Consider the following 22,488-nt stretch of genomic DNA (forward strand, 5'->3'; position numbering starts at 1 on the left):
ATCTTTTATCTGCAAAATTCCCTATTAAGTTAATGAAAGATGATCTACAGACTGGGAAAAAATATTTGAAGCCACATATTCAAACTTATTCAGTACTAAATTCTAGAATAAATGAAGAACTGTTAAAAACCAACAACTAAAAATTAAAAAGAAAAGGAACAACCCCATTATAAAATGTGCAAATGACATAAACAAATATTTTGCTGGCACTGACATAAGGATGGTTAAATCAGCATGTGAAAAGATGTTCCCATCTGAAATGCAATTTAAAGCTACAGTAAGATATCACTACACCCTTATCAAAATGGCTACCAAGAGTTAATAAAATAGATTGACATATGGGACAAAAGTACCTATTGCATGCTACTGACTAAAGTTAATGTAATATCTTGATATCCTCTCATCAACAGTAACAACTACTACTACAATACTAGGGGTCAATAATGGGATAAGGGGAATGAAAGGAGTTTTTGTTTATGTTTTTCTGTTATTTTTCTTTTTGGAGCAAAGAAAATGGTTTAAAGTTGAATGTGATGATGATTACACAGCTAGGTGATGACACTGTGAAACATTGTATAATTTAGATGGATTACATGGTATGTGAATATATCTCAACAACATTTGTAAAACTGGCTAAGAAAATATGTGGTGACTCAAATTCTCATGAGGATGCAGAGAAACTCTATCACTCATATATTGCTGGGAGGAATATCAAATGATACAGCTACTCTGAAAGAGAGCTTGGTGGTTAAATTTTTTTTATAAAACAAACAAAATAACTATCATGAACAATACAACCTATGAATTTCACTCTTGGGCATTTACCACAGAGAAATGAAAACTTATGTTTGCATGCAAACCTGTACATGAATGTCTGTAGCTGCTTTATTCTTAGTAGCCAAACCCTAGAAGCAACCCAGATGTCCTTCAAAGGAAGAATGATTAAACAAATTGTGGTATAGCCATACCATGGTATATGTTCCAGTTTGCTAATGCTGCCAGAATGCAAAACACCAGAAATAAATTGGCCTTTATAAAAGGGGGTTTATTTGGTTACACAGTTACAGTCTTAAGGCCATAAAGTGTTCATGGTAACACATCAACCATTGGGTGCCTTCACTGGAGGATGGCCAATGGTGTCCAGAAAACTTGCGTTAGCTGGGAAGGCATGTGGCTGGCATCTGCTTGTTCTCAGGTTGCATTTCAAAATGGCATTCTCCAAAATATCTGCATCAGCTTCCAACGGCAGTGTTCAAACTGTCTGTCATCTGTAGCTCCTCTCTCAGCCCCTGTGCATTCTTCAAAGTGTTCCTTTTGGCTGTAACAAACTCACTCCTTCTGTCTGAGTTTATATAATGCTCTAGTAAACTAATCATGCTGAATGGGTGGGGCCATGCATCCATGGAAATTACCCAATCAGAGTTATCACCTACAGTTGGGTGGGTCACATCTCCATAGAAACACTCAAAGAATTACAATCTAATCAACACTAATAAATCTGCCCACAGAAGATTGAATCAAAGATTATGGCATTTTTGGAAACATAATACATTCAAACCAGCACAGTATACTAATGAGCAATTAAAAAATACACAATATTGATACATGCAGCAACTTGAATGGAACTCTAGAGAATTATGTTAAGTGGGGAAAAAAAGTCAATACCAAAAGGCTATATAAACTGTATGATTCCACTTTCATAACATTCCTGAAATGACAAAATTATAGAATCAAAGAACAGATTAGTTGTATCTAGGGTTTAAGGAATAGGTTGAGGGGTATAGGTACAGAGAAATGAGTACAGATATATATGATCTTTGAAGTGATAAAAACTTTGAAGACAAACAAGGCCAGATGTCCACTCGTACCACTTCTGTTCAATATTGTACCAGATATGAAGCTCAGAAGAAAAAAAAGTACAATGTGTGGTCTACAGTTGTTAGATACAATCTTGGATAGTGGTAGTCAGATCAGAGTGTCTATGTTTTAACTGAACTTTTTTTCTGTTCTAGCTTTTCTATCAGTTGTTGTTAGAGTGTGTTAAAATTTCTAACTATGGCTACAGAATTATCTATTTCTCCATTTAAATCTGCTATATTTGCTTTGTCTTTTTAAGCTCCATTTTTTTAGGCATACACATCCTTTGCTTGTTATTTCTTCCCATTGTTTTGTCCTTTCCTTTATCTTTGATAACACCTTTTTTTCCGAAAATCTGCTTTTGTTGATGTCAATATACCCTCTTGTTCCTTCATATGGTTTGCATGATGTATAATTTTCTATTAATTTTCTTTCAGACTATCAGTGTCTTTATATTTAGAGTGTGTTCTTTGTATACTGCATGTATCTGAGTCTTGCTTTTTTATTTAGTCCATGAATCTCTATTTTGTAATCAGAATTTTAGTCAATTAACCTATATTATAGTCATTGACATGGTTGGGTTTAGGTCTACCATTTTATTATTTGTTTTTGTGCATCCTTTTCTGTTTCTCCTGTTCTGCCTTCCTTTTAATTAATTGATTAAAACATCTCAATGAATTTCATGCATTTGTGTTTAATTTACAACTTGTTGCATCATTTTAGTGGCTACCTCAGGTATTAAAATATACATTCTTAAATTTTTAGTTATGTTTGGGTTAATAATGTAACACTTCACAAAAAATATAGAAATCTTACACCCATATATGTAATTGCCTCCCTTCAATTTCTTTTGCAATAGATATGCATTTGTTTTTGCTTGTATAATAAACTCCTTAGTGTCATAAAATTCTTAAAGTTATAATTAAACAGTGTGTACTTATACACACACATACACATGCACACAAAATCATCCTTTGTAACTGAGTTTCCACATGATATCAATTCTCTTCAGCCTGATGGATACATTGTAATAAGTCTTGTAGAGTAAGTCTTCTAGGAACAATGTATCTTTTTATTTTTTTTTTTTAATTTCCCCTTAATTCTGCATTGACTTTTTATCTTCCTCTGAGAAATTTAAGGTTATTGCTTTCTGGACCCCATCTTTTCTTCTGGAAAGTCGGTAGTAGCTTTTAAAATGTTTCCTCTAGGTAATATGTGGAACACCCTCCTGGAACCACTGTACACTTTTAAGATTTTCTCTTTTTCTTGGTTTTCAAGCATTTGGACTATGCTGTCCATGTGTGTGTGTGTGTGTGTGCCTGTGTGTGTTCAGTTTTAATATTCAGGGTTCTCTGAGCTTTTGAATCTATAACATATGCTTTACACCAAATTGAGGAAAGTATCAAGCATGGCTTATTCAAATAGTTGTTTGATTGTTTTTTGTTTGTTTGTTTCTTTTTCAGTTTTCTCACCTCTCCTGCAACTCCCTTTCAAGCATATTGGACAATTTGATATTTTCCCTGAGGACTTTTATGACTTTTTTACAATTTTTTCACTTTTCTTCAGAATGGAAAATTTTTCTTTATTTTATCTATAACTTACTGACAATTTGTTCTTTCCCTTCCATTCTGTAGTTAAGCTTATGCAGTGTGTGTGTGTGTATGTGTGTGTGTGCGTTTAATTTAAGATACATCTTTCAGTTCTAAAATTGCAAATTCGTTCTTTTATATACTTCTATTTTTTTTTAATGATATTTCCTGCATTTTTATTTGTTACCAGCATATTCTCCTTTTCTTTTTTATACAGAGTCATAATGCCCACTTTAAAGTCCTGGTCCACTATCTATTTGCCTGGATCATCTAAAGTCTGGACCATCTTGATTGTATTTTCTCTTGAGTATTGGATGTTTTCATTTCTTTATAAGTAATTTTGGATTGTATTCTGCACATTGCGGTGATGAGTTGTAGACAGTCTAGCTTCCGTTAAGTTCATTCAAAGGAAAACTATTATTTTTTTATAGAGAGTTTATATTTCTGAAATCAAATTCTATTTCTCCTGCCATGTTTAGTACTGAGATGTAACCTCAATATTTTAGTCATAATTTAGATTCTTAAAATCTCATCAGAATCAACCAGAGTTTTGGGCAGAATTTATACCTGAGTTTGGGCTCCCCCTCTCTGAAACTCTATTCTTGAATTCTTCCTTCACATTCCTACAGCTGAGGATGTGTTTGTGGACATGTGGATTTTTTTAAACTTATTTGACTATTTTAATTTACATTATATTTTAACTAGCTTACAATAGAAAAAAAAAGAAAAAGAGAAATGTATACCCAGATTAAATCTTAAGATAAAATTAGAAGTAAAACAACTCAGAAACTTGGTGCAAGAAAATATTTTTCAAATATTAACTGTTTCTTTTAAATTCTACCAAAATTCATGATGTCATAGTTTATACACAATCTGTCTCATTTGATAGTATGTACAATTCAATCCGCTTAAAACCATCATCAAATTTTCTGACTGCAAAAACAATGGGTATAAACTGATTCATTCAAGGAAAACAAAAAACTGTTCTCATTCTTCTGCTTTAGCCTTTTTTGGGTAACTGAAGTTTGCATTTTACTATTCAAACATCACTGTGCAGGACTTATTGTTTTTGTAGACACAAACATTAAATCAAATCTTCTTCAGAATCACACACCCTGCAACTTCTCTCGGAAGCCAAGTGTTCCATGTCCAGCTCATTGATCACGTCCTCCCTGAAATATTTCTACTCCTTTCACATCAGCATCTGTGGAGCAGAGTGTGAGGAACACCTCACTTCCTTTTCATATTCTGTTTCTTCATTCACTGAACACTGCCACACATCACTGAAAAGATAGGTCTGACGTTATTCAAAGGTGACCATGATAACACATTGATTGAATAATGGAAAAAATAAAGAGCTTAAAATCTCATCATGAAAAAAACATTACTAAGTTTTTCAAAAACAGTTAATTATGGTGTTTCCTTTTTGTAAAAATTTGATAGCTATTATATTAACAGAGGTTAGTTAAGCAGAGTAGCTTTTATTCCCTGTTGACAAATGAAGACACTGAGGCATGAGAGAGAATGAAAAAATGAAGGTCATTTTTTTTCTGCACCACCACTGTCACTAAAATGTAGAAATTGAGCATTTAAATCAGTTCTATCATCCCTTCCAGGACAGATTCCATTTCAGAGAACTTACTTTGTACTTTATATATCACTGTGATAATATCATTAAGGAGAAGATTATAAATAAACTTGAACTGTAACTTTATATGTAAAAGGTTAGCTCTTAAAATCAAACAAGTATGCCTGTCTTCTCAAATTAAAATATCTGAAGAAAAAATATTTTAAAAAATACTGTAGAGGAAACTGTCACCAATATTTTCAATCTTTATATATTTATCACAAGTGGACTTGTCAGACTTACAGATTATATTCATGATGATAACTAAATCAGAATTTATTAATTTTTTGCTTAAACTTTATCACCTTTACATCTCCTAACTGCAGGACTTTATGCTCTTTGTTTAAATGACATTCAACAGAGTTTTTTTTTTTTAAGTTATTTATTTGTTTCTATAAATAACCTCCAGCTTTATTAAGGCACATATGTTGAAAGTTAGAATCATGTGCTATTTTATGCCTTGCTTTGTTTTAAGCCCTACATTTATAGCTATTTTTAAAATACAAGGAGTTAACCTCAGGTAAAAATAATTTCCATATACAAAGTATATGGCAATTCATGTTCTTAAATAATAACAATAATAATATTTTAGTTGGTCACTATCATCAACACTAATTTTTGTCATTTTTCCTAAGTAATAAAGCTTGTATTTTTGCTGTACATTAAAAGCAATGCACTAAAAATAAGCAGTTTTCATGCCACTATATATATACGTGTGTGTGTGTGTGTGTGTGTACTTCCATTATGGTAAATTGTTTCAAATTTAAATTGAATTTTAAAAGGTGAATGTGTTGTTATTACAAGCACTACAAAAAATATCTCACTAATTGCTAAGTGGGAGAAGGAAATGCTTAAATATGGAACAGCTGTTACTTGAATAATACAGACATTTAGATGTTTTAAAAGTAAAAACAATGTTCAAAAAAGCTGAAGATGTATCAAAAAAACAATGTCTCTTTTAATATTACATATTAATTTAAAAATAACAATTAATTGGATATCCATGTGTTGGAGATTGAATCATATCCCCCACAAAAGGCATGTTCAGGTCCTAACCCCTGGTCCTGTGGGTATGAACTCATCTGTAGAAAGGACATTTAAAATATTATTAGTTAAATTGTTCCCAAATCAAATGAGGGTGGACCTTGATCCAACATGGCTGAAGTCCTTAAAAGCAAGGAAATTGGATACAGGAAAAGAAGTCACAGGTTACAGCCAGCATATTGAAGTCAATGGAACCCTGGAGGAGAAGGAGAAGATGCCACCATATACATTACCGTGTAACAGAAAAGCCAAGGAACCCCAAGGATTGCCATCCAGTCTCAGGAGGAAGCAAGTCTTGTAGCATCAGAAAACCTTAATAATTTGGAAAATTCTCTGTCCTTCTGGATAGCATGCTCTGAGACTAGGGCCAGAAGTAGTTCTGATCAGAGCCCTCCCTGTTTTCATGAAGTGAGTCCTCATTAGGACATTGCTTCATATTGTGGTTTAACTGAATAACCCTTTGCTAAGACAGTGTGGCTGAAATGGATCCAATCATACATTTCAGTGGCAATGTTCTACTGTCAGATGGGTTGAACCCACTTTCTGCATTCAAATTCAACAAGGCTTTAGCAAAATTTGCATGAACAGAACACTGCCTTCCTGGACTTTAGGACTGAGAAGGAAGAAGGACTTGAAGTATAAAACCTGGAAGCAAGGGTCTGGACTGAAAAGATCTCAGGCAGAGAGAGTGGGCCCACTCATGTGTATGGAAAGTGGGGGTCCACCCCCATGCTTGGATGGGGCCAGCTATCAACTATAGCTCTTGGAAGGGGTGGGCTTTGTGCCCATTGTTCTCCAAATCTTAGAGATGCCAGGGTCCGTACCCCAATGTTCATGGAGAACCCGGCCACAATTCTGATGCTGGAAGAGAGTGAAGCTTCTCACTCAGAGAGAGCATGTCCTTGCCCAAACGGTTGGAAGGGGTGGGGCTGCTGCTCTATCAGGCCTGTACAACAAAGAATCAAGCCATACAAATGGCTCTCAGACCTTGAAATCTGATGGGAGTTTGTCTTGCTGAGTTTGGGACTTGTATGGGAAATGTGAACCCTGTTTTCCCTCCAATATTTCTCTTCTTGAAAAGGAATGTTTGTCTTATGCCTGTCCTGCCATTGCATGTTGGAAGCAGATAGCTTATTTTCTAACTTTGACAGGCCATGGGAGAGGAATTTTGCCCCAGGATGGATCAGTTCCATAACCAATTTTGATGAGATTTTGTGCTTAGCATTTTACTGAAATGACTTAAAGCTTTTGGGATGTTGTGATGGAATGAATGTATTTTGCATGTGGGAAGACAATGACTTTTTGGGGTCCAGTGGGTGGACTAATAGGAATTGAATTATGTCACCCACAAAAGACATGTTCAGGTCCCAACCCCTGCTCCTGTGGTTGTGATCCCATTCATAAATAGGAACTTTGAGATGTTATTAGTTATGGTGAGCCCAAACGCAATGAGTGTAGGCCTTAATACAATATGGCTGAAGCCCTTATAACCAAAGGAAATTGGGCACAGAAAAAGAAGCCATGGAGAGCAACCAGAGACTGGAAGTCAATGATCACCGAAGATAAAGAAGGCACTGCCATGTGCATTGCCGTGTAAGGAAGGGCCAAGGAACTCCAAAGGCTGCTGGCCAGCCTTTAATTAGCCAGCAATTCCCATAATTGTATGCAAGCCTTAATAGGCTAGTGAATTCAACTTAGTAATTAAATACAATGAAACAGTATAGAAAAAATTGAAATAATAGTATTCCATCTTTAAATTAAGGTAATAGAATTTTTGTGACATTTCTTTTTTAGGTGCATTGAAAAGATAATTCATAGGAAGGCAGTAAGGCACAGTACATATGTATACTAGACTGTAGTATATTTTATACACACACATGTATAAACATTATAAATATATACATTTATAAATGCTGTAAGGCTCAACATTATTTACAATTAACTTATCTACTTTAGCACTGAGATTTGCATGTTTTGTTGAAACACCATACATTAAGTTAATGTGATAAAAATTTATATATGTATATACATACATACATATATGTATATTTTTCATTGAACTGCACCTGAAAACTGCCTTAGATTTTTTACTTAAAGTATACACCATTTAATTAATTTGTCATAATAATTCTACAAAATATACATTGCTGTAATTTGAAGCTTGCAGCAAATTTATTTAGGGATTTTAGAGAGGGTCCCTCGGTGGCCAAAGCTTAATTAGAACAATGTGTATTCTTAAAACGAAAACTTTTTCTCCACTTCCCAGTTTTTACAAAGAAAGAGCTCCCTTAGGCACACTATGGGTCAGAAATAGGGTGAAAACAGAGAGACTGATGTTAATATAAGTGAGAAAGTATATTGAAAGCTCAGTGCTGAAAATGCTGTTCATTTTCAAAAGTTGTGCAGATTCTTCTGATGCATCCTGTCAAATAACAACTTTACTTTTAGCTTTATTTGTCATTAGTGCAGATACATTATATTAGGAGTTACTCTGCTTTGGGGTGCGGGGTGGAGCACAGATTTATGAATATGACAATCAAGGTCATAGCTCTCAAAGAACTTACACTTTAGTGGTAGGGCCCAGTAGCAAATTATACATCCAGCTAATAAATAAATGCAAATGTAAAGAAAGAATATATGATAAAGAGTTTTCTTATGACTTTTAGTAATGCAAAGAGGATAGGGGGTTTCTATCTGAGAAAGTGACACTTGAGACATGTGGATGATGAAAAGTAAGCAGCTTTGAGAAGCTCTGTGGGAAGAGATATGTATGCAGAGGGGAAGCATTTTCAAAGACTATGGCTTGGAGTGTTCAAGAATCATATAATAAACAAGTGAAGCTGAATGATAAAGAAGGAGGAAGAGTGGTATGAGATTTAGAAATATAGATAATCAAACAGCCTATGATTAAAAAATAAATCTGACTAAATTAAGCAGAAAATTAATATGAGGAAAGATATTGACAAGAAGAATGTGGAATACAGCCACCAACACAGCCATAATCTGTTGCATGTTCAGCCCAAAGACAGCGTCACAATTGTGTGTCTGGATTCTCATTTGCTCCAACTTTGCCAAGAGTATTGTCTATCTGACAATTTGTTCTTGCCTCACACTTTCAGGGCTCAAAGAACAGGTTGGAAGTCTGTATTTGATCTTCCCACATTATACTTGTAGGCAATACAGGGACAGAAGTATTCACTCCTCCCCCTTAGTTTTCTATGGTGGAGGTGGCATTCTACTGCACAGCCGTCAATACGCAACGGGGGTGTCACCTAACATAGGAAGGACTTTATGATGCTGGATTAGCCAAAATATAAAATGTCCATTTCAGGATCTTCTTTGGCTTCTCAACATCCATGCAATACTCCTTACTTATTTATCAAACTCAAGGAAAGAACGTTTCCATTTAAATCATGCAATGCATGTAATCATCAATTCACTCCTCTGGTTTTCAGCCACCTCTGGAATGCATGAGCCCTAACTGCCCCTGCTTCTTTCCTTTGTCTTTGACCTGCTTTAAATTTTTAAAAAAAGATTTGAACAGCTACATTATAGATATACATAATATGTAACTAAGAATAAAGTATATACAAATTTTTAAGCATCAAATTTTTAATGAAGAACTTAATGTGAAAAACACCCTACCTTTTACCTGGTTCTGTTTCACTTGTAGAATCACTAACTATTTCTCATTGGGTTCTATTCTAAACAAGCTGTCAAAATCCATAAATAACACATCTATTAATTAAGATAAAGTTTAGCTGAGAACTATAGGTATCACTGAATGGCAGTAGTTTAAAAAAGTAAAACTCTGCTTTTCTCTAACATTAAAATTCATTGAGGAAGTCCAGGGCAACTTAAGTGCTCCAAGCATCAGGGATGCAGTCTTCTATATGTATGTATCTAATATGTATGCTCTCAGTCAGGGGTGGCACCAGTCTGCTAAGTATCAGGGTGAGGGAATGCAGTCTTTATCCTGGGTAGCCATATGTCCAACTAAACTACTATGTTTAGAGTTTAGCCAGTTTTCCTCTTAGGCATTTAAATCTATGTGTACCTTTCTTCTCACTTATACAGTCCTCTTGTCTCTATATTTCAAGGGGGTGTCCTGGAAAGTTCATTAAATTAAGGCATCCACCTGAAACCTGGCATCTCTCGGTGATTTTCATTACATTCTAAAGATGAGAAAGTGGTTTTCTATGAACATATGATATAAAAACTGAAAAACAAGTGATAATTACTAAGTCATTTGGTTAATAATAGCTGTTTTTACTAATGCTGTGGGATGCAAGCAGCCAGATGCTAAGCCATTTATCTTTATTATAAATAATCCTTTCACTGATTCACTGATTCAATCAAGGAGGTGTCATGGCTCCATTTTACAGGTGAGGAACTGTGGTCAAGAGACATGAAATAACTTCGTTAGAATCAGACATCTAGCTAGTGCAAAATCATCATTTCAAACCAAGATTTTAGCACCCTGCTTTTTCTTTTCTCTGTATCACACTGCCTACTTATGTAAGTAGCCATTACCCTATTGACCAGAGAACGTGAATTCATCTTATTATTATACATATGTGGAACTGTATATTCCTTGAGGGTGGCAAGTCTTGTTAATTTGCATATATGTTTTATCTAATAAATACCTGAAATGTAATAGCTGCTTAATTATATGCCCTACCCCAACCACCCAATATGCAAGTTGACTGGAGTTGAAACAAGATGACTACTATAAAGCTCCCATTTAGAGAAGGGGTGGGGTGCAGAGTAGTGAAACACAGCCATCACTTAATATAGCAGTTATCAAATCTCTGACATGAACTTGAGTAAGCTCCTTGGTTAGACTTTCTAGGCAGGACTGATTAGACTTTCTTAGAAAGAGACCTTCGCTAGTAGACATAGTGTTTCAGTCTGAATGTCTGGTGTGAGGCTTGCTGGTTTCTCTGCTTCTGTCATTTCATTCTCCTTACATCATTTAATGGTGGCTACTTTGGAGACATCTGAATCAGTTTTCTATTGCTGCTGTAACAAATTGCTATAAATTTAGCAGCAATATTATCTCAGAATTGTGTAGGTCAGAAGTATAGATGACTAAGATGAATGCTTGACTTTGCGTTTCCCAACATGGAAGTCATTTGGATGAAAGCAATACATTTCACCCCATCACTGCAAGTAGATTTACAACTTCCTAAGGACAAGGTCTCAAAACTCAGTTGGGACAAAAACAATTTGCTTCTCTACTCTCCAAAGCTCCAAAGTTGATTGAACTCAGTGAGCAAACATATGTCTCTGTTCACAGATGGTCTGTGTCTGCATTCAACCCCTTTCTCTTGAAAATTTTGCTGAGAACAGCAGGCCAGCTGGGCTCTTATAAGTAGGTACAAGTAGATACAGTGGTTTGAAGCTGTAGGTACTCCAGAAAATATGTTCTTAAATCTAATCCATTCCTGTGGTTGGCAACCCATTTTAAGCAGGACCTTTTGATGAAGATACCTCAGTTAAGATATGGGCCAGGATGGGTGTTAATCCTATTACTTAGTCCTTCATAAGAGAATGAAATTCAGACAGAGACAGAAAAAGCCAGAGGGAAAGCCAAAATCTGAACATCAATAGAACCCTGAAGAGAATGGAGAGACCAGGAGACACAACCATGTGCCTTGCCATGTGACAAACAGCACTAAAGATCACTGGCAGCCAGGCCTACAATGCCACAGTCTTTGGCATTGATAATGCCTTGATTTGGGCATACTCAGCCTCAAAACTGTGAACAAATAAATTCCCATTATTTAAGCCAAACCACTGCAGGATATTTGCTTTTGCAGCCTACAAAACTAAAACAGGTCTATAGGGAAAGGATCTGCTTCCAAGCTTAGTGAAGATATTGGCAAAATCTAGTTCTTTTGGGTCTCTAAGTTTCCAGATTCCTTGCTGGTTCATGTCTTCTCTTATTTGATCTACCCAACCATCTTAAAAAAAAAAAAAAAAAATTTGGATGAAAGCAATATATTTCACCCCATCACTGCAAGTAGATTTACAACTTCCTAAAGGACAAGCTCTCAAAACTCAGTTGAGACAAAAACAATTTGCTTCTCTACTCTCCAAAGCTCCAAAATTGATTGAACTCAGTGAGCAAACATATGTCTCTGTTCACAGATGGGCTGTGTCTACATTCAACTCCTCTCTCTTGAAAATTTTGCTGAGAACAGCAGGAAATTGTCAAAACACAACTCTCCTAGATTTTTCCAATAGGTTTATCCTATTTTGCTATGATGTCTGTTGGGGTGTAGATTCATTTGCAAGGTATTGTAGATGACAGTCTCACCACATATTTTATCACTGCATCATAGGAATAAATACATCAAAGCTGTCCATATACAATTTCTCTCTTCTTACCACTTACTAAGCCAGTGCCACTGTTTAGGCTTCACTATTGGCAGAACCCTATTTCTAAGCAGGAAATTCTGTATTTTTATCTATGGCTTTTCTGAAAGACAGGGGAAAATGTTATAATGGCACTATGGACAATATATATGTTTTCTTTTTTTGTTTTTCCTCACATGTAAATGTCCAGGTAGTCTAGTGGGGAGCTCCTGGTGTCAGGATCCAAGAGTTATTCCATCTCTTTTCTCTTCTTTCCATAGCTTCAGCCTCATGGGCCAAGGTGGCAGCTTCTCTTTTATAAGAAACAGGCAAAGGAAGGGATGAAGATGATGGCAAGCTTCCTCAAGAGAAGCTTCCATACAATATTTATATGAATACCATTGGTCCGAATATAGCCATATATCCACACTTCACAAAGAACAAAAAAGGAGTAGTTGGGGATTGGAATTTTATATCTCGGCTTCTCTGAGGTTAAATATATATTGCAATGGTGGGAAAGCATAATTGCTCTTAGGGACTCAGTCATCCCAGTTTCAGAAGCCTATTTACCTTAGTCTTGAGAATCCTGACTCCTTTACCTCCAAAAACAGGGCAAGGAGAAACGAGCATGTAGGCAGAGAATCCAAGTAGATACATGGTTCTTTTAACATTATCCCAGAGAAATAAAAATTTCTGTTCACATAAAAACTTGTACATGAATATTCATAGCTGCTTTATTTATAATAGCCAAAAACTAAAGTAAAATTAGTCCAGTTTTTCTTCAGCCAATTTTTTTTTTTTTATAAAAGGAAGGATCTAGTGAATTATTCAGGGTGAAAAAAGCCAATCTCCAAGGGTTGCAAACTGTGATTCCATTTACATAATAGTTTTTTTAAAATACAAATATTAGAAATTGAACATCAACTAGTAGTAGACAAAGGTTGGGGATTGGGTGGGGTGCCAAAGGGAGATATGGGTGTTATACAAGGGCAATATAAGGAAACTTTGTGTTGATGGAATTGTTCATTATCTTGACTGTGGTGGTGGGTGCATGAACTTACTTATGTAATAAAATTATGTAGAACTAAGTACACAAACACAAAGCACACATGCAAATGAGTACTAGTAACCATGGAGAAATCTATATAAGAACTGTGATTTAAATAAATGTCAATATTTTTGTTGTGACATTATACAATAGTTTTGCAAAATGTTTCCTTTGGGGGAAACTGGGTAAAATGTTCATGGGAAGTCTTTGAATTGATTTTACAACTGCATGTGAATTTACAATTATCTGATAAAAATTGCAATTAAAAAACAAGTAAAAATTCAACTATAATATCTTGGCTTGATCAAGAAGGTGGAGTGAGACACTTCAGGACTCTGTCACTGCATAGAAAATTCAAACAACCAGTAAGAACATGTTTCTCAAGGCTTTAGAAAACAGTTAAAGGGCTACAGTAACAGCAAGCACTGAATCAAGAAAAAGTCTACGTAAAAGTAGTAGGAGCTCCTGGCAGCCTGGCCAGCCCCTTCCCTATCCTTAGCGACAAAACATAGAGCCAGACTGTGGATTTTTGGTCACAGATCTGGAGGGAGCAGAATAACCCTTGAGCACCTACTGGGAGCATGTATATATTTCCTGAACTGTCTCGTGGTGACCTTAGGGACTCGTCCCAGAACTTTCCCTTGTGTAGAAGGTGGTTCTACACATCCACAGCTGTGGGTAAGCAGTCAAGTCCTGCTGCCTGGAGCAAGAGATTGTTGGCTGCAGCACATACAGTGCAGTGTCTGGGACCAAAGGACATTGTTTCCTAGGGAAGAGAAGACATTCCTATCAGTGTAACAGGGGGAATCTCTAGGGCCACATATGCATGCCAAAGACAAGAAGAATGCACAGGGAGGCTTCTATACTTTAGCCTAGAGGTATTTACTAAACTCATTGTATGGATAAGCTCTGAAGGTAAACACTAAGCACACTAGAAAAATCTGGTCTTTTTCTTTTTCTTTTTCTTTTTTTCTTCTTCTCCATCCTCCTCCTCCTGCTTCTCCTACTACTCCCCTTCTTCTTCTTCTTCTTCTTCTTCTTCTCTTCCTCCTCCTCCTCCTCCTTCTTTTTGTTATCTCCTTACATTCAAAGAAAACTCTGCCATAACACTAGTTGGATACAATCTTAAGGAATCGATGCTTCAGAATCTAAATTCCAGCAATACACATTAAAATATCCAAATGTCCAGGTTTCACAGAAAGGTTACAAACCATACAAAGAAACTGGAAGTGATGGCCCAGACAAAGGAAGAGGTTAAATCATTAGAAACTATCAATGAGGAGGAACCGGCCTGGAACATACCAGACAAAGATTTTTTTTTTTTTTTTAATGTCTTAAAGATGCTTAAAGAGCTAAAGGAAAACATGGACAAAGAACTAAAGGAAATAAGGAAAACAATACATGAACACAAGGGGAATAACAATAAAGCTATGAATATTATGAAAAGGAACCAGAGCTGAAGTCCACAATAAAAGAAATTAAAAATTCTCTAGAGGGTTTCAACAGCAGATTGGGTCAAGCAGAAGAAAGAATCAAAGAACTACTTGAAGATGAGTTAATTGAAATTATTTATTCTGGGGGCCGGAAAGAAGAAAGAATGAAGAAATGTGAGCAAAGCCTGAGAAAACTGTGGGACACCATCCAGCATGATGATATACACATTATAGGAATCACAGAAGGAGAAGAAATAGAGGATCAGAGAGAATAATCAAAGAAATAATGGCCAAAAACCTCCCAAATGTAGTGAAAGACATGAATATACACATCCAAGATCCTCAACAAATTTAAAAGAGGATAAATCCAAATAGACTCAAGCTCCAATATAATATAACCAAACTGTTAAATACCAAGGATAAATGGAGAATTCTGAAAGTCTCAAGAGAGAAATGACATGTCACACAAAAGGGAGCTTCAATAAAAAATAATGCTAATGTCTCATTAGAAACCATAGAGGCAAGAAAGAAGTGGGGTGACATATTTAAATTGCTGAAAGCAAAAATATTTATTTTGCTGAAAGCAAAAGTTGCCAACCAAGAATTCTATATCTGGTGAAACTGCCTTTCAAAAAATAAGGGTGAGATTAAGACAGTTCCAGAAAAACAAAAGCTGCAGGAGTTTTTCACCACTAGATTAGACCTGTAAGAGATGCTAAAGAGGGTTCTGTACATTGAAAGGAAAGGACAAGAGACAATAGATCAAAGCTGCATGAAGAAATAAAGATCTCCAGGGCAGGTAAATATAAATGCCAGTTCTATTGTATTTTTGGTTTATAACTCCACATTTTACTATGACAGGATCTTAAAGGCAAATGCCTAAAATGTAATGGGAAATAAGTGAGTGTGGACTCATAATATATAAAAATGAAATTTGTGACAAAAACAACCAAGTTGTTGTCAAAACAAACAGGACTCTTATAGATTGAGATTGTTAAATTAAAGCCCTCTGGTAACTACAAAGAACATACTGGGGAACACGTAAAGACATAGAGACAGAAAATAGAGTACATGTTGACAGACAGAAGCAGGGGGAATGGGGAGTTAATGCATGATGGGTGCAGAGTTTCTGTTTGGGAAGATGGATAAGTTTCAGTAATGGAAGTTGATAAGGGTATTACAATATTGAGAATTTGATTAATATCAATGAATGATAATTTTGTGAAGGTTGAGAAGGGAAAGTTTATGTTGTATATATATTCTTACAATTAAAAAAAACAGAGCATCTAAGGGGACAATGATGAATGCAACATGTGATTCTGGATAGGATCTAGCAAGGGAGGTGTAAAGGTTCAAAGTGATATTATTGGGACATATGGAAAAATTGAAATATAGACTGTAAGTTATACATCAATGTTAAATTTCTTGATCTTGATGACTGTACTTAAGGTGGTTTCATAAATGGATATTCTTGTTCTTGGGAAATGTACATGGCAGTGTTCAGTGTTCCAAAAGCATGATATATACAACTTCAAGTGTTAAGGAAATGGATGGATAGATAGATATATAGAACGAATTATATGGCAAATGTGACAAAAAGCTAAGATGGATATGGCAATAGCTGGGGGAAAGGGGATGGGAGTATGTCAGAGTTCTCTGTATAGGGTTTATATATTATTTTTGCAACTGCTCTGTAAGTTTGAATGTACTTCAAAATAAAAAAGCAAAAAACTATGTTGAGTACAACTTATAAACTTTACACTCTTTCTTTACACATGCATGCATATCTGCATATGCACAATTATGTATATACATATATAATTTTAGATGCAGTTTTAGTTAAGCTTCTAATTATTGTAATATAATTAAATGTATTTTTATCTCATTAAGTTTAGACAGCACCTCTTAAATTTCCGTTTGATAAAATGAAGTTGGAGAGTTCCTATTATTACCTTACTTTTACTCTTCTACTGCTTAACATGTTGCATCTTTTCTTATTACCTTCTTAAAGGTAAATAACATTGCCTTCTTTCATAATGTCATAATAATATTTTCCATAATTCATTCATAAGTAAAGTTTTAAAGCAGACTGTAAGGGATATTTTTATCTTTAAGTAACAGAATATCTGACTAACGGTTGCTTAAATGGAGGTTTTTGTTTGTTTGTATGTTTATGTAACAAGAGAGTGGTGCATCTTGTAACTCATATGAATTTACTGAAAGCCAAAGGGAATTCATTAAACATTTTAGAATATTAAAAATATTAAAATTATTTAAAAATAAAGCATTTTGTCTACAGATGGTAATGATTCTAGCACAACGTTGTGAATGTAATTAACAGCATTAAAATTTATAACTGAATGTGGTTTAAAGGGGAAATATTAGGTTGTATATATGGAACAGAATGAAAATAAAAATAAATCCATGGAACTACACAAACAGTGAACCCTAGATTAATCACAGACTATAGTTAATAGTATAGTTTTTGAAATTGCGCTTTCATCTGTTGCAACAAACGTTCCACACCAATGGAAGGTGTTAATAATGTGGTGGTGTTCTAGTTTGCTAAGCTCCTGAAAGAAACGGGTTGGCTTTTACAATGCAGATTTATTAGTTTACAAGCTTACAGTTCTGTCCAAATCAAAGCATCATCAAGTTGGTACTTTCTTCCTGAAGACCAGCTATTGGTGATCCTAGACTCCTCTGTCTGTCACATGGCAAGGCACATTGCAGCATCTGCTGATCTCTCCCTTCTTTTCCAGTTTCCATTGCTTTCAGCTTCTTGCTTCTGTGGCTTTCTTTCTCTTTGTCTGAGTTTCATTCCTTATGAAGGACTCCAGTTACAGAGTAAAGACCCACCCTGTATGAGGTGGGTCACAACTTAAGATCCTGCTCACCAAAAGATCCTACTTATAATGGGTCCACAATCACAGGAATGGATTAACTTTAAGAACATACTTTTCTGGGGTCCATACAACTTCAAAGCATCTGTTATATGGGAATCCTGTATTTTATGCATGATGGTTCTGTAAACCCACATCTTCTCTAATAAAAAATTTAAAAATATTAAAAATATTTTTTACTGTGAGATAGACTAGAGAGGTTCAATGTTTACTTCCATGACTCTTCTTTTAGATTATAACAAATTATAATTAATTATATTGATATGCCTTTGATGTTAATATGTCTTTTTTTCCTAGAATTTCTGTTACAATTTCATTTTTGTAAATTTCATGCATCAGTTCAACTGCAATATGCATAGGCATAATTATGTTTTTATTACTATTTATCTTTTTCATTATTTATCCTTCATTGCACAAATCTCAGGCATGAAGCTTTTCAGCATTTTCTTTTTCATTTGACCAATGTCTTTCAAATATTGCAAATTTCACATTATATTTTAACATTCCTCTTTGGAAATCCAATTATATTCAATCTCATAAGACTTCTGCTTTATATTTTACATCATTTTTTTCCTTTGTGTTTAGTGTGCACATTTTTCCCTAATCTATTCATTCTCTTTAGTTGAATTTAGCAGATTAATTTTTGATAGATTTGTGGGGTTTGATTTCTCTTTAGTCCTCCAAGAAATTCTCCTTTTTGGACTACTAATATATTTATTTCATAATTTTAATTATTTTTCAGTTTGTATCTGGTAACCCCAATATCTTATCTGTTTTTTCTCTTAGTTTGCAGTCAAATTTTGTCTTTTCCATGCTTGATTATGTTTCTGTTTTTATTATATTTATAATTTTATTTGAGTGTCATATAATGGCATTTGAAAACTTGTTGAGAGTATATGCAGATTGATGATGTTCTCTTTCTGTTAAGAGAGTTTACTTTTGTTTTTAAAATATGGCTATACTGGTAGCACTAGAATTATGTGATGTGCATTTCAGTCCTGTCACCATACATTTAATTAAAACTCTATTATTAAAAATCATTTCATAAACATTTTTAGAATGTTTTAGAATTGTAAGATGACCTTCCAGGGTTTCCTGCTCCTGACTTAGTGTGCACAAGCCTGAATAATCCTAGGGACTGTGAATTTGATGGAATTTACTCAAGTGATTAGATTATGTCATATGGTAGTTGATGTTAAGAAAGGTTAATGACGTGGGCTTAACCTAATCACAGGAGCTTTTTAAAATCACATGAGCCCTTTAAAAGTCAGAGATTGGAGGCACAGGAAGGATTTGACATGCTTTTGCTGGCTGGAAGATGGAAGGGTCACATGTCAAAGAATGCCAAGCTTCATATGCCACATGTCTATCCCTCAGGAGCAACATTCAGCAAGGAATCAGGGACTTCAATCCTACTGTCACAAGAAATTGAATTCTGCCAACAACATGAATGAGCTTAGAAGTGTATTTTTTCCCCTGGATTCCAGATAAGAATGTAGATTTAATTTAAGCCTGGTGACATCTTGAGCCCAGAACACAGCAGGCATACTGTGCTAAACTTTTCACCTACAGAGCTATAAACCAATGCATGATATTTTAAGCCACTATGTTTGCAGTAATTTGTTATACTACAATAGAAAAATAAACCATACATAATCTCATTTGATGCCTATATAAAACCTGCAATAAAGCTATAACAAGGGTTGTTGCTACATAGAGTAGGGCGAGATTAAGTTTCAATTCTGATATTGCTCAGAATCCTTAACTGTTTTTACTCTACAAGTAGCTGAGTCCATATACCTGGGAATAAAACACAGTAATTCAGAGAATGTCTTTTGATTATGCCTTCTGTGTCTCATCTGAACCAATTTATCTTGTCTGATATGCATAGTTTCTTATCTGATGAATTGTGCTTTGAATCATTCTCCCCAGTTTGGAGTTCGTTTGTGTTCTATAATGGTTTCATTAATAGTCAATATCACCAAACTTAGAGCTCAATATTGTGAACACCATGAAGGCTATGACCACAGTCACAGGCTCTAGAATATCTCAGCAGTGATCTGAAACTAATCCATGGCCTTAGAGAAGAAAGTTGGAGAACCAGAAAGAGAATCTCAGATTGTGGGTTCAAAATATTCCTTTATCAAAGCAATGGTCTTAAAATGCAACCATGGTATGGTCGACTGAATTGCCTCCCCCACTTCGCACATGTTGTTGGTCTTATTCTGCATTCTGGTGTGTGTGTACCTGTTGTAAATAAGACCTCTTCAAGAGGTTTCTTCAGTTAAGGTGTGGCTCAACCAAATCAGATTTATGCTGTAATCTGGATTATTGAAGTCCTATATAAGCAAAGTGAAAGTCAAATGGAGACAGAAGCTTCGAGGAACAGCCAGAAGGTGGAAGTCAACAGAACCAGGAAGAGAAAGAAGCAGCTGCCTTGCACACTGCCATGTTCACTGCCATGTGACAAAAAAGCCAAAGACCAAGCATCACTGACAGCCATAGTCTTCTGGAAGAACAGAATGGCATAGAGTGCCATAGTCTTCTGGAAGAAAGCATAGCCTTACTGATACATTGTATGGCATTTTTTGAAGCAGCTCAGAAATTAAAACACAAGTGAATACTGAATGGATATGAAATCATTAGAGTTATCAGTTATATTTGGGCCAAATAAATTTTTGGACAAGTTTTAAAATAAATATTTTAAATACTTCTAAATGGTTACAGATAAATAAAAATTTTAGAATTTACCAAATATAAAGCCTTTCTTTTCTTCCTGTAACATGGTACAGCAATTTTTTTACTTACCTGGTCACAGTCTGTAAATCACTTAAATTCATATCTCCTTTTATCCTATAGCTGAAGAATTACAGTGTATTTTTTGTTTAAGAGGCATTTTATTTAGATAACTATAAATAATTAGACATCCGGAAGCAGTATACAATGAAAGAGAAATCAAACCCATTACTTTATTATGTATTCCCTCTTCTTTACAACTAAAGCAAAAAAGGCTTTCTTCTTTAAGATAAATGTCAGAAAAATAGGCCATAATATTTTTTCTCCATAGTAACATAAACAACTACAAGAAATCTAATTGTAATAAGAGAAATTGAATGTTGGCTTACACATATTCATTCAAAAAGACAATAGGCTGGTCATTACTGCACGAGAATTACTTCATCTGCCCTCTGATAAACTCTTAGAGATTTCAATTACATGTAAGACCAAGTTAGTTAGTTCCAGCACTGGAGCTAATTCATATTCCCCATTATTTACTACCTATGTTTACTCTGGAAGGCTGATGCTTTTCTCTGCTTGCTTGTTTTAGTCCGTAAGTTTACACATCTGTGTCATATGTCATGCTCAGGCCTCAACTTCAGGAGTTGAACTGTAGATGGAATCTGAATTCTCTGAAGCAATTTTTTCTAGCTCCTCTTGTCTCTGGAAAACTGATCTTCAGCTTTGCCAGCTCACCACTATTCTTCTTCAGGAAGCACACATTTCCAAAGGCCATATGTTTTTCCTACCACAGTTTGCCATAATCTTCATATTCCATCTTCAGAACCACTGGCATAAAGTTCTCCATCATGACTAAATCTCACAGTGAATAGGACCAACATATCATTTGTAGGATTCTAATTCTTCTCCACTGTTATAATCATACTTATAAATTTTAACATCTTTACCACCTGCAACAAGAAATTCTTTCTCAGGATGAAGAGATGCAAAATTGATGGTTGCAGGAACTTCAAAGGATTTACTTGGTTCCAAACTTACTGCACTATGAAAAGCAATAGATTGTCCATAAGTTATAAAATCTCTCCCTCAGGAATATATTCCATACTATTAACAGACATATTAAAATTCGGAGATTTCTCTTCTGTCATAGTGCCTGATCCCAAAGGTGAACAGTTTTATCATCAGCTGAAAGAATCTGTTTATTGCCACTACAGCATAGAGCCTTTTCAATACCAGAGATGGGACCACTGATTTCCTTGGGTTCTGCTTCTGGTTTGTTCAAGTCATTTATGTGTAACAGTTCATCCTGTCCCCCAGTTAATAATAATTTTTAAAAAATTATCTTTAAAATATTAACTCCTATATATTATTGTAGTTGGAACAATTAATGAAACATTGACAACTTTAGATTCCTCTTTCCAACAAGATAAAGATAAAGATACACATAAAATAACAGGCTTATATAATTCACGTACTTTTGTATTGGAAAGACGTAGATGTCTTCATTTTTCTAGGAATCTATTATATTTAAGGAATTAGAGTTTATCATTCTTAGTCCATGGCACCTGACATTATATGCAGTTAACCATAGATTTATATATTTGTATATAAATATTGAATAAATAAAAATTAGTTTTCCATAGAAATAGTATTTTTTTCATTTGAATGTTAGTTCATTAAACAGTTAGGCTAATATAAAAAGCTTTTGATATAAGGAGTATTTTTTTAAATGTGGCATTTAAACTATATTAACTATGAATATGTACCTACTATATTTGCTTATTTGCCTATAAGATATAACAGTATATTTAAGTGGAAACATAAGCATGTTAGCACATTCACAGGCTTTCCAGTTCATCTTCTTCAACTTCTTATTCTTGAAATGGGG

General features: G+C 34.8%; 1 pseudogene; it reads right to left on the reverse strand.

Moving 5' to 3' along the window:
* Nucleotides 1-21,224: 21,224 nt before the first annotated feature.
* LOC119506011 lies at nucleotides 21,225-21,921 on the reverse strand (annotated as a pseudogene).
* Between the last annotated feature and the right edge of the window lie 567 nt (nucleotides 21,922-22,488).

The sequence above is a fragment of the Choloepus didactylus genome, chromosome 11 (assembly GCF_015220235.1).
Source record: "Choloepus didactylus isolate mChoDid1 chromosome 11, mChoDid1.pri, whole genome shotgun sequence".
NCBI lineage: Eukaryota > Metazoa > Chordata > Mammalia > Pilosa > Megalonychidae > Choloepus > Choloepus didactylus.